Source organism: Sarcophilus harrisii, chromosome 4, assembly GCF_902635505.1.
Source record: "Sarcophilus harrisii chromosome 4, mSarHar1.11, whole genome shotgun sequence".
Taxonomy (NCBI): Eukaryota; Metazoa; Chordata; class Mammalia; order Dasyuromorphia; family Dasyuridae; genus Sarcophilus; species Sarcophilus harrisii.
In genome coordinates this window covers 218220164-218234976 of record NC_045429.1, presented here as the reverse complement: position 1 = coordinate 218234976, position 14813 = coordinate 218220164, and the positions used below count along the sequence as shown (strand labels likewise).

General features: G+C 34.4%; 1 protein-coding gene across 3 annotated transcripts in view; it reads right to left on the bottom strand.

Annotated features, from left to right (window-relative positions):
• Positions 1-14813, bottom strand: part of RNGTT (RNA guanylyltransferase and 5'-phosphatase) — a 368631-nt gene that overhangs the window by 62690 nt on the left and 291128 nt on the right. The window lies entirely within an intron of this gene.

Here is a 14813-nt window from a genome sequence, read left to right as displayed (position 1 = left end):
CTTTCCTTCCATTCTATTTCTTTCACTCTATTCCAAGGATCATAAAATCTCAGAATTGTAAAGGACTTTTGAATTAATGTAGTCCAACCCCTAAATGAAACATACCCTCTCTTTCTATCCTTGTTACATAACAAATAAAAGATGCAAGGAGACAGAAAGTACATAAACTTTCAAACAGGAAAACAAAGTTCCAAAGAAATGAAATTATACTGAATTAAATTAATTTATTAATTATTAATTAATTATATTAAAATAAATATAAAGTTAAGTGTAAAGATTTTGTTTAGGAAATATGTATAAAATTAGTTCACACATTGCCGTTCTTAACGGCTCTGTCTCTCTACTATCCTCTCAAATTCTCTCTTTTTTATTTTCTTTGTAGCCGCTTTCCTTTTCCAGTCAACCATCATTCCACTGTACCTTATATAAAACTGTGTTGTTTTATGCCCACCTCTTTAATCTCTAAAAAACCTACAGTGAAATAGTATAGGAAACTCAGTTATGCATGCTTCAATATCAATTGTGTTATATATAGTGAGTGAAGTTCCTATTATATCTGAAGCAAATATCTCACAATAAGGGCATATTAAATTTCTCAAGAACCTGTGTCTATTCCTGTTGATGGTTTTTGAGAGGCATGAACCAATGATATATTACCTCTATTCCTCAAGTTTTTTCAATTTTTTTAGCCAAGTTATTTATATCTAATGGCACTAATACATCTATTTCTCCTTAAATTCTTGTCAATGGACTAGAGCAGTGGTATCAAATTCAAATAGAAACAGATCACTAAAGGCTACATCTTAACTTAAGAGAATTACAAATTAAAATATATGTAGTTTCTAGGCAACTTTGACACTTCAGGACTAGAATATATGGCAATAGTGGGCATTTCATATGAGTGATAGCCAAATTGCTCCTATTTGGTGCCCTGCAAATTGCCCAGCAAAATATATAAACTGTTTAATATTATGCACTGACAAAAAGAAGAAATGCAAACCATTAACAACAATGTGAAAGAAGCCTTCAAATCACTAATAATTATGTATTAATTCACAGCTCTACCAACAATACATTAGTATATTTGTCTTTTACAACTCTTCCAATTTTTTTTGTTACTAACTTTTGTCTTCTTGGCCACTTTGTTGGGTATGATGTAAAACTTCAGGGTTTTCTTTGATCCAGCAGTGTTACTACTGGGATTATATCCCAAAAAGATTATAAAGAAGGGAAAGGGACCTGTATGTGCACGAATGTTTGTGGCAGCCCTTTTTGTAGTGGCTAAAAACTGGAAACTGAATGGATGCCCATCAGTTGGAGAATGGCTGAATAAATTGTGGTATATGAAAATTATGGAATATTACTGTTCTGTAAGAAATGACCAACAGGATAATTTCAGAAAGGCCTGGAGAGACTTACACGAACTGATGCTGAGTGAAATGAGCAGGACCAGGAGATCATTATATACTTCAACAACAATACTATATGATGACCAGTTCTGATGGACCTGGACATCCTCAGCAACGAGATCAACCAAATCATTTCTAATGGAGCAGTAATGAACTGAACTAGCTATGCCCAGAAAAAGAACTCTGGGAGATGACTAAAAACCATTACATTGAATTCCCAATCCCTATATTTATGCACACCTGCATTTTTGATTTCCTTCACAAGCTAATTGTACAATATTTCAGAGTCTGATTCTTTTTGTACAGCAAAATAACGTTTTGGTCATGTATACTTATTGTGTATCTAATTTATATTTTAATATATTTAACATCTACTGGTCATCCTGCCATCTAGGGGAGGGGGTGGGGGGGTAAGAGGGGAAAAATTGGAACAAGAGGTTTGGCAATTGTTAATGCTGTAAAGTTACCCATGCATGTAACCTGTAAATAAAAGGCTATTAAATAAAAATTTAAAAAAAAAGAAAGGTTATGAAAGACTTTGAATGCTTAACAGAGAGCTAGAAAAGAATTGATGCCCAAACTAAAGTGCACAATGGAGGGAAGATTGGTTATTTTTGATTTTTGACTCTTGATTTGATTTGTTCATCCTTTGCAAGTCACTTTGACAGAAGTGAACCCTGAAACTAGATTCAGCTTCTCAGACTCCCAAAAGTCTGGGGGAAAGCATACTTTCCCAGACAAGCCTTTTCCAAGCTAAGCAGCGTCATTCAATTGGAGATCTTGGTCAAATCAACCTGTATTGATCTTTGTGAGTGGCCAGAATGCTCTTCAGGAAATGCCAGGCTCTGGGGAAAAGCCTTCAAAATGATTTTATTCAGTTGGAGATCTGGGCCTGATATTCCTATTAAGTGGCTTGAAACTCCAAGATAAGTACTTTCTTTTCAATTGGAAATCTAGGCCTGGGGGCATTGACAACATTGAGGGATTCTCATTCAATTTTCAATGGAAGCCGAAGCCTCAGACCTCCAATAAAAGACAATTTTGAACTCCAAATCTTTGCAAAAGTCCAAAGTAGATTATGCTTTGCCAAGGGACCGCTCTTCTTGGTACAGCTGCCTGCCAGGACTCTTACCTGCTGGGAAGATACCTTCTTCTCAGTGATAATCTTTGTTGTTTCTCTGACAGGCCCTTGCCACTGAGGAGTCTGTCTTCCTAGGAAAGCTGGCTTCTCAGTGCCAATAAAAATCCCTTTTGTCATTCAGACTTTTCAGGTTTATGAATTCTTTCAGGTTGAACCTGTGCGCTGACCAAAGGGGATTCTTACATCTCAATTCTCTACCACTAGAACCACATCAACTTCACCTAGTTTTTCATCTGTGGAAAGAGAACTTTTTAGGTTCAGGAATCTGCCTCTGAGTGGGACTTGGTACTCTAGGATGAGCTGCTCCCCAAGGGCAGGTCTAGTAGACAACCCAAGAGGAGCTGGAGAAGGAATTGAATCTGCAGCTGAAGATATTTTTCATGTGCCCAGAAAATGTATACATTCTCTAGAGCAGGCTAGCAGATTGTAAACAATTCCTTGACCCTTTGTCGTTAGAAGAGAGAACTTGCCAATGAAGCAACAACTATAGCAGCAATAATTAAACCTAGATCCTAACCTGGTCTACCTGGAAAGATGCCAAAGGCTTCCTGGAACACTATGCAGAATCTTCTACATTCTTTTCCTAGAGAACTCTGTCTTTCAACTCTGCCTTTCACAATGTCATAGTCATGATTTTTTGTTCTTTTAGCCTTCTTACTCTGAGACAAGTGAGTGTAAGGATGGAGACCTCTGAATCACCCCCCTCCATTTTGTTAAATTGCAGACAATCAAGGGATCCCTTTTACCTGGAGAAACTGAAGTCTGCAAGAGAGATGTGTCCCAGCACATTGAGAAATAAAACTTTTAGTTATCAAACTGTGCATACCCTTTGATCCAGCAGTGTTACTACTGGGATTATATCCCAAAGAGATTATAAAGAAGGGAAAGGGACCTGTATGTGCACGAATGTTTGTGGCAGCCCTTTTTGTAGTGGCTAAAAACTGGAAACTGAATGGATGTCCATCAGTTGGAGAATGGCTGAATAAATTGTGGTATATGAATATTATGGAATATTACTGTTCTGTAAGAAATGACCAACAGGATGATTTCAGGAAGGCCTGGAGAGACTTACACGAACTGATGCTGAGTGAAATGAGCAGGACCAGGAGATCATTATATACTTCAACAACAATACTAGATGATGACCAGTTCTGATGGACCAGGCCATCCTCAGCAATGAGATCAACCAAATCATTTCCAATGGAGCAGTAATGAACTGGACCAGCTATGCCCAGAAAAATAACTCTGGGAGATGACTAAAAACCATTACATTGAATTCCCAATCCCTATATTTATGCACACATGCATTTTTTATTTCCTTCACAAGCTAATTGTACAATATTTCAGAGTCTGATTCTTTTTGTACAGCAAAATAACGTTTTGGTCATGTATACTTATTGTGTATCTAATTTATATTTTAATATATTTAACATCTACTGGTCATCTTGCCATCTAGGGGAGGGGTGGAGGGGTAAAAGGTGAAAAATTGGAACAAGAGGTTTGGCAATTGTTAATGCTGTAAAGTTATCCATGCATATATCCTGTAAATAAAAGGCTATTAAATAAAAAAAAAAAAACTTCAGGGTTTTTCTAATGGACATTTCTTGAAATGATACAAAACAAGTGGATGAAATATTTATACCTTTTGATCCAGGGATTTTTAATGCTAGTCACATTTCATCCACAAGAAGGTAATTTTTAAGGTTCCACATATACTAAAATATTTTATGATGCCACTTTTTTGATGGTAGCAAAGAATGGAAGACAGGCAGCTATGAGACATGATGCGGGGCCTGGAATCTGGAAGACTCATCTTTCTGAGCTCAACCTGGCCTTAGACATTTAGTAGCTGTGTGATCCTGGGCAAGTCACTTAATCCTGTTTACCTTACTTTCTTCATTTGTAAAATGAGCTGGAGAAGGAAATGGCAAACACTATAGTATCCTTGTCAAGAAAACCTCAAAATGAATCACAAAGAGTTCAATGTGATTTGAAAAACAACAAGTGAGCTACAAAAAGAATGGAGGAGGAAAGGATAATATCTATTGAATGGGGGGAATGTCTAAACAAATTATACTACATGAACACAATATTACAAGAAATGACAAATACGATGAATACAGAGAAACATGAAAAGACTTATTTGAACAGTTGAAAATTCAAGTAAGAAAAACCAAGAAAATAATGCAAAATGACTAGAACATTGTAAAAGCAAAGTTCAATCTCTCCAAAATACCCTAAAATGAATGTTGCAAAATTCCAAAGAATAAGTTTAGTACCAAGGAAAAGATATGAAAGAATATCCCACCAAGTATTTTGCAGATGTAGGATGCCATGAATTCGAACCATTCTAGATACTGTTATGCCAAGACAGGAATTTGATGTGGAGATTTATTGCCATATAGCTGCAAGGGGATTCAAGTCCCAGATCTAGCAGGCTGACTAGAGGGAGAGTTGCGCTTATAAAGAGCAAAGAACTTTGAGGGGGAAGGTCCTTAATGCCATAAGCAATAGTAGTACAAAAGCAAAAAGCCAACCTTAAGTTCCTTATCTGGGGATGTCCTTAGGCCTTAAGATGTTCCAGGGAGTTAACAAAGGAGGAGGCTAATTGAAGAGCAAGCCCTAGGGGCCCAAGAGGAGGAGGAGCTTATAGTAATATCCCTGTCATGGGGCCAACAGAATGTTGTCTGTAGAGGGTAGAGGGTTTAGGTTTGTGTTTATCTATGTGGTGCACAAGTGGTGCACAAGGTGTCTGTAGGGAGTCTGAATTTAAGTTTGTGTTTATCTGTGGTGCACAAGGGGTGCCTAGTACATACTATGGCAGAGGGGGGAGGTCTGCACTGAGTCAAGAGAATCTCCTGTTGTCCTTAAGAGCAGGTACATAAATCTGGAATTATGCCCCCAAAATTATCAAACTGTGCATATACCCTTTGATCCAGCAGTGCTACTACTGGGCTTACATCCCAAAGAAACATTAAAGAAGGGAAAGGGACCTGTATGTGCCAAAATGTTTGTGGTGGCCCTTTTTGTAGTGGCTAGAAACTGGAAAATGAATGGATGCCCATCAATTGGAGAATGGTTAGGTAAATTATGGTATATGAATGTTATGTAATATTATTGTTCTATAAGAAATGACCAGCAAGATGAATACAGAGAAGCTTGGAGAAACTTACATGAACTGATGCTAAGTGAAATGAGCAGAACCAGGAGATCATTATATACTTCAACAATGATATTGTATGAGGATGTATTCTGATAGAAGTGGATTTCTTCGACAAAGAGAAGATCTAACTCAGTTCCAATTGATCAATGATGGACAGAAGCAGCTACACCCAGAGAAGGAACACTGGGAAATGAGTGTAAACTGTTTGCATTTTTGTTTTTCTTCCCAGGTTATTTTTACCTTCTGAATCCAATTCTCCCTGTCCAACAAGAGAACTGTTTAGTTCTGCACACATATATTGTATCTAGGATATACTATAACATATTTAACATGTGTAAGACTGCTTGCCATCTAGGAGAGGGAGTGGAGAGAAAAGCTGGAACAGAAGTGAATGCAAGGGATAATGTTGTAAAAAATTACCCAGGCATATGTTCTATCAATAAAAAGTTAAAACAAACAAACAAACAATAAATAAATAGCAGGTGCATAGTCATGCAGGCTATGGTGAAATAACAGTTTTCCTTTCTGTACTTTAAGTTAGTTATCTAAGCTTCCAGGCTGAGGCAAGGGTTGGTTTAGATGTTAAAGTGGCATTTCAATATATTGTCACATTTGTAAAAATACATTATTTGGTTCTGTTAATTTTTTTCTTTCTTTAAAAAAAATTTCCTATAAGGAATGGATCTCTTAGTGAAGAGAAGAAATAAAAGGAGAAATTGAAAAATAAAAGTTAATTTTAAAATTAATTTTTAAAAAGAAAATATATTAAAATACAAAATTCTTTTTCTAAGATGAGTTATCCAAGAGTTACAGATCTGTATATCAGTCATGAGGGCAATGAAAAGAGTGCTGGACCTCGAGTCAGGAAGATTTATGTTCCTGTGTTCAAATGTGGAATCAGACATTTATTATTATGATCTTGGGCAAGTCAATTAATGCTGGTTGCCTCAGTTTCTTCATTTGTAAAATGAGCTGAAGAAGGAAATGGCAAACCATTTTAATATCTTTACCAAGAAAACTCCCACTGGGGTCTTGAAGAGTCAGAAAAGATGGAAACAACTGAACTACAACAATAAGTATCAGCCTTTATTCTTTTAATAACTGGTCAAGCCATTTAATAAAAAAAGTTTTCATGCCCTAAAGAAATATATTATGAGTGATTCTGAGACACTAGTGTATTACAAGTTTTTTCCCAAGTAGAAATCTCCCAACTAAAACATTAATCCTTATTATTTATATTGGATTACATATTTTTCTATATCAAGAGCTTTTTTAAAATAATAAATGACAAGCTGTGTCTAGTACATACTGGAAGCCTACATTAATGGAAAACATGTTCAATGCTTGTATTTTAGAAACTGGAGGAAAAAAAACCCTGAAAGGATCAATTTAGTGAATTTTCAAAAATGACTTTAAATGTTAAGCATTTCTCCTCAACTCTATTACAAAGTTATGAATGTACATGGCAATCATGGGGCATGTGACTATGACTAATGCTGCCATGTAAATGACAGTGAGAAGAGATCATATCAGCATCAGTATATATTTGATTTTCCTAATCTTAATATAACAGTATGAAAGATTTAAAAAATTGTAATATTCCTTAATTTTCTTATATAATGAGTCCAGAATCCTTGTAAAACAAGTGTTTAAACTCATCTGCAGTACTAAAGTCAGAACTTTTATCAGATTCAGCCTTAGAATGCCTTTTGGTCCGTCAGAGTTGTAAGACGTTGTTGCAACATATATACAGCATTGTAGAGAAAGAGTGCCTGTGTATTTCCATAACAACTTCTGACTTACTAAAAAGCAGAGTTGACAAGTTTCAATCTTTCCTTGGTTACTTGGAATCAGACTACTATGCAGAGTCCTAAGGATTAGACAGTAACAGCCTCAAGATTTTTCTTTTTTTTACTAAAATATATAATAAAACTAATTGGACAGACAATGTATGCTGAATATTAACAATTAATTAAAACAATACTTACATAGAAGAAATTTAAGCATACACGAAGCACATTAAAGATTAAAATCTAATATAAACTTTATATTTAAATAATTAATATAAATCTTTTATCATGTATTTTCACATAACTGGGATTTGTGGTGTTCCAGTCTAAAGTAACATACACACACAAGAATTTAATCCAATGAGCATTTAATAATCATGTACTGTTGTCCCAGTTTCCCTAAATTGTCCTGTCTCAGTTTCCCTTAATTGTCCTGCCTCGGTTTCCCTAAATTGTTCTGCCTCAATCCCCCTAGTTGCAACCCCCCTTTTCTGCTCAATAGGACTGAGATAATTAGGACTGTGGTCACTCTGGCATTCCAAACGATAATCCAGATGTCCTATCTCAGATACCTAATTGGTATCCTCTATATCTCTAAGTTTCAGACTTCCTGGCTCTAGTTTGAGTATCTCCTTTACTCACAATTTGTAAGAATTTATGGTCCTATCCCCAACCTGTCAGAAATGTTTTGATGGTCCATTCCTACTCTCAGTACTCTGACTCCATCCCTGCCTCTGTCTACCCTGGTGTAATGCCAGAGAAACTGAGGCCGGATAGAGACTAGAAAACAATTTAATATTTTATTTAAAAGGGAGAGATTTATTGGGACCAAATGGATCCATGTTTTGGTCCCAGGGCTGAATGAGACTATCATCTCCAAGAATCCAGCAGTGAATGTCGGATACAAGATTCTTTCATAGGGTAACAAAAATGATGACATGATAGGGGAGGTACCTGTTTGGGGATGACCTAATAGGGGGAAGCACCTAGGATGACATAATGGAGGGAGATACCAGAGAGGCTCCTGATATTCTAATGATGTCTAAAATGGATAAAAATCTTTATCCCATCAAACATTAAGAGGGAATAATTATAGCCTAAGGTCTAAGATATAAGACCTTTATCCTATCAAACATTAAGAAGGAATGGTTATAACCTCAGGCAGACTAACTGAATAGGACAATTAGGGAAACTGGGTCAGGACATTAAAGGGGAACTAAGGCACAACACTGGTAGCTTAGAGCTGTGTGTATATATAATTTATGGAAGCCTCACATTGGCTGCTGGATTCCTTTGAGTCGAAAATCTGATTCAGCCCTGAGACCAAAAAATGGATCCTTTTGGTCCCTGAAAATCTCTCCCTCTCAGAAATCCAAATAAAATATTAAAAACTCTCTATCTTGCCTCAGTTTCTCCAGCATTTAGGAACTGAGAATACAAAATACAAATGAAATTAAATCTTTACTCTCTAGGATTTTATAATCTGCTGGAAGATACAAGAAATAAAAAAGGTAAAAAAATAAATACAAAGTGATCATTTGGGGAAAGAATAAGAGTAACAATTAAAGGAATTGGAAAAGATCTCCAGTAGGAGATGCTATTAGAGCTGATTTAAGAAGGAATCTGGAATGGGGAGAGACAATATGCATATACCTATTTACAAATATAACATATGTGGGGTAAAAGTGGGTTATTGTGAGGGAAAGAACTATGAATAAAGAGAATTTGGAAATGATTCTGTAGAAACTGGGATGTTAGCTGATTCTTGAAGGAATTCAGGGAAGCTTGAAGGCAGAGATGGAAAGAGTATATCAACTTAGGGGACAGCCAGTGAAAATTACTAAGTCAGGTGATGTAGTCTTTTGTGCAAGGAACAACAAGGAGGCCATTCATATCAGATCAGAGTACATGAACAGGAATCTGGTTTTAAGAGTACTGGAAAGATAAGAAGGAGCCCATTCATGAAGGGCTTTAAAAGTCAAACAAATAATTGCTAAGTAATTGTTGGTGTTATTTTTTTTTTTTAACTGAAGGGAATGGGAGATGATAAATGTCAAAAAAAGGGCACTAGTCTGAAAACTATAAAACAACTTGATTTTGATTCCTGTGACAAATCTAGAATGGATTATTAGATAATTTCTAAGCATCCAGAAATGGAAAAAATGATTAGGAAAAAATAACATGCTTCATAAAAAACTGGTCATGTGATGATAGAAATATGTTTATTAGAATTGCTCATTTTAACTTATATCATAATGTTTGCTGTCTTATGGAGATGCAAGGTTTTGCATCAATGAATGTTGAAAACTATTTTTGCATGTAATGTTGTGCCACAATTCTCTTTTAATGTCCTGACCCAGTTTCCTTAATTGTCCTATTCATTTACTCTGCCTCAGGTTATAACCATTCCCTCTATATCTTAGACTTTAGGTTATAATCATTCCCTCATAATGTTTGATGGGATAAAGGTCTTTATCCATTTTAGATGTCATTAGAATATCAGGACCCTCTCCAGTACCTCCCATTACGTGCCTCCCCCCATTAGGTCATCCCCATCCAGGTACCTCCCCCATTATGTCATTGTTCTTGTTACCCTATAAAAGAATCTTGGATCTGACATTCACTGCTGGATTCTTGGAATGATAGTCTCATTCAGCCCTGGGACCAAACCAGGGATCCATTGGTCTCAATAAATCTCTCCCATTAAATAAATTATTAAATACTCTCTAATCTCTATCTTGCTCAGTTTCTCTGGCATTACAGTATTTGAAAAAAATAAAATACTATTTTAAAAATTTTAAAACAGTATATGAGATTTTTTTTTTGACAAATTTACTAAATTGGCATGTCATAGAAAGCATTTTATGAAGTATTACTTGGCATATTAGATATGATCTTGATACAATTAGATGGAATTAAGAACTACTGGCTGGACTCAAAGAGCAAATATTAATGGTTTTATGATGACTTGGAAAGACATTTACAGTGAAGTGCCCTATACCTGGCACATAACAAGTAAGCATTTTTTGTTGTTCAATCATGTCTAATACTTGGTGACCCCATTTGGGGTTTTCTTGGCAAATACACTGGAGTGGTTTGCCATTTCTTTCCTCAGTAGATTAAAGCAAACAGAAGTTAAGTGACTGGCTCAGAGTCACAGAGCTAGTGAGTGTCTGAGGTTAGATTTGAACTCAGGTCTTGACACCAGGCCCAGTGTTCTATTTACTGAGCTACTGAGTTACCTCATAATCACTTAACAAATACTAATTTATCAACATTTTCATCATTAACTTAAAAGCATAAATTGCACACTTACTAAATTTTCAGAAAACACATAGCTGGGGAAGTATAGTTAAAATGATGGAAAAGAGTACAGATTCTAAAATATTTTGATAGATTAGAACAGGGATTGGCAAGCTGTAGCCTGTTTCTATATGACCAGCAATTAAAAATACTTTTTTTTAATGTAAAAACTGGCCCTACAACACAGCTAGGAAAGGATTTAATTTTGTTGAAATTTACTAGAGATAAATATAAAACAGGGGATTGAGGAAAGTGTCATAAAAAAGAAAACAAACAAAGAATTAGTGAGTATCAAAGAGTTCATTACTTTGGCATTCCTCTCAACTCAATATATTCAACCAATTGCCAAATCTTGTCCATTCTATCTCCACAACATCCCTTTTTTTCTGACCCCATAGCCACTGCTCTAGTTCAGGTCCATATTGTCTCTCTCCTAAACTAGTACAAGAGCTTCCTACCTTACTCAGTTATCCCCTGCCTCAAATTTCTCTCCTCTCTTATCTACCCTCCAAAAAGATGCCCAAGAGATTTTCCTAAAATGTAGTTCTGATCATGTCTCTCCTCTGCTCAATAAACCCCAAAGGTTTTATACTGGCTTAGAATCAAATATAAACATGTCACTTTGGCTTTTGAAACCCTTTACAGCCCAATACCAATCCAAATTCAGTCTTATTGCTATGCATCACCCACAATACTCTTATCTCTTATCTTTGTTTCTTTGCAATTCTGTCTGTATGTCTGACTCCCCTCTCACCTCCTTTTAGAATTGCTTGTCTCCTGTATAACTTAGCACAATAGTCATCTTATACACGGATCCAATACCCCAAGCTGTTGTTTTCTTGATCAAAATTACCTTATGTTTATTTTGCATATATTTACATATATACACACTTTCCTCCTATGCTCAACAAAATGAAAACTCCTTCAGACTGGCTGATTTTATTTATGTATTTTATCCCTAGAGCTTAGACCAGTTCTTATTCACTGAAGGACAATTTGTGGGGCTATGTTTTTTTTCATTCTGAAAATTCATAGTTCTGAAAATTTCTTTACATTGATGTGTTTCCACACACAAATTGTCTTGGTTACCCATGTAACCCTCTAGAGGAGGAAAAGTGGCTTATATTTCATAATCCAGATTCATGCACTTTTAAAGTTATACTATCTAGTGTCAATGATAACACATCATATAGTGATATGCTTTCTCCAGATTTGGGCATGTAGAGAAATTTGATCATGCTAATAATAGCTCATGAGGATATCTCATGAAATTCTGTGATAGATGGCAGGCACCTCTCATATAGGATGAATATTAATTAACTTATTAAAATATAAGCTGTTTTATAATATAAATAATTAATCTTTATTAAGCTGCCTATTTATGGTATAAAAGACAAAATGAAATTTGTCATTAACAGAAAATGAAAGACTTCTCCCCACTCCCCCCACCAAGATTCATTATCACTTTGTAATGGAGAAACCCAGTATTCTGACAGATTTTTTTTCCCCCAGAAGTATGTGAAGATTGAAATGTAAAATCTTGAACCTAATAAATGTTTTGTGTTAACTACCTTTCTGATCCTGGTGACTTACTTCACTGACAACATTTTATAACCATTCCATAATGTACTTCAAAACCTTCTTTCATTTGTACTATAATTCTTATTCAAAAATTATTTCAAAGGATAATGAACATCAGCAGTTCTAACATATATATAAGAAAAGAAATTAAAATAGTATTATGAATCATTTTAAACCTATTAAGGAATTTCCATAAAAGGACAATTTTCCTTTGAGTTTAATTAATTCTTATCTATATAAAACTATAATGGTAACTACCTCACTTCAGATTATGAATAGTTATATGTCAATGACTCTATGCTAGATATTTAGGTGATAACATTTTCTCTGTATTTAATCTAATTTATAATTATATTGCAAACTTCCGTTTGATCTAAGTTTAGTACATTCCAAAATTGAGCTTAATAACATATTTGATTTTCCCTCTATTTTCTTTTCTTTTTCTTTTTTGATATAAAGTATTTGGCTTTCCTTTCTTAAATTATAGTACCTATTTTGTTAGGTTTTTTTTTTTTTTTCAAAAAAGTTCCAGTGTTTAGTAAATTTATGGTTTAATATTCAATTTTGTTAATGTCTTCTTTGATTTTCAAAATTTCTTTTTTGCAGCTTAGTTGGGGTTTATTTGTGTACCAAATCATTGATTAATCCTTTCTCTCCTAAGAGCTAATTCAGTTATATTCTATACATTTTCATTTTTTGTCTCATTACTGTCATTTTTGAAGAAATTTTCCATTGTTCATAATTTCTTGACACACATATTACTAAGAATTATGTTATTTAGATTTCTAATACTTTCTTTTCTCAATGACTTTTTATTTAATATAATTTTAATTGCCCTTTTAATTATAATTTAAAAGTCATGTTCCATGACATCTCTTCTCATTCTCCTTGTGCTATCTTTGACTGAAGGTTTTTAACTTTCTTCCTTTCCATTTGAGAGTCCTCCTTCCTGTTCCTCTTTCTGACAACTTTTCTCCCCTTTATTGTAGTAGCTACTAAATCTTATATGATCTTTACTGTGACTCCTTGGTCCTTGTACAATCAGTATATTATGTGTTTATTATTTCTACTTTTCCACTTTTTACTGAGTTTTCTAAGTCCTAATATAATAGGTTCATTGGGGGAGAGGGGAGAGAGTTGGATAAAGGTCATGTACAGCTAAATACTTTCTTTTGCCATTTAATTATTGCAAATATTTTTATTCTATTTTTTCTAAAATTTTCTCCAGGTCCTACCTTCTTTGTTTGTCTTTTGGTTAGATTTCCCTAAGTCTGAAAGAGGCATCCCCACACTATTATAGTTTTATAATCTATTTCTCTTCCCCTCCCTCCCCAAACTCAATTTTCCTTCAAATATACAGATGCTTATTATGTACTGATATGTTATCTATGAAGCTTTTAAGCATACTCTGCTTATCTCTTATTACTGTATCTATATTTACAATAGCTTTATTTGAAATCATGATTGGTAGCCCTGATTTTTTTTAGTTCAGCTGAAGGAAAATAGATATTGACCTAGTCTTGTTTTATTTCTTCGAATCTTTATGTTTCAAGATGTTTCTCATAAATAACATTGTTGAATTCTGTTTTCTAATCCATCTTAAACTCTTCCATTTTATGGATCCTCTCCCAGCATTACTCTGATTCTCTAAATCTATTATGGCTATTTTCATACCCTAGAAGATATCATTTTCCTGGTGCCCTGTAGCTTTAATATTTGTCAAATTTGATTGCTGATTTCTGTTAATTTTTAGGACCTTCAGTTCTTGAGAGAGATTTTCCACTATATATCCTAAATTGTATTTCGTTCCTTACTATTTCATTTAGTATTTTGTAGGGAGACCATCTTAATTCGTTATTATAATAATCCAGAAAAGATGTCATAAGGCTTTAACCAAGATAGTGGCCATGTAGAAACAGATATAATGGAAATGTGGGGGGAGGCAAAACAGATAAAACTTGGCAACTTATTTGATATGATGAGAGGAGTAGAGAATAACTCCAAGCTTGTAAAGGTGGATGACTAGAAAAATTTAGTGGTTTTTCATCTTCTGTTCTATTCTTAATATAGGGAAGTTCATGAGATGGGTGGGTTTTATAGAAAAGATAACGAGTTAAAATTTCTTTAATAGCATACTTTGCCTCTTCTCCTCAAGTTCATTTACTTTATGCATTTTTTTTTTCAGTTTTGGATAAGTATTCCTTTCTAGTCTTCATAATTTTTTATCAGAACATTCATCAAAGGCATTCTTAAGGAAAATATTAGAAAGGAATAGGGAGGCTTTTTCAAATATTACTTAGTAAAACAAAACTTTTACCATAAAAAATTTAAATGCAAAGAATATAAAATCTCACTGTGTTTATTTTTGATGATTTTTTTAAAAAGCACATTTCATATGATCAAGCAAAACATTGTCTTAAAAACTC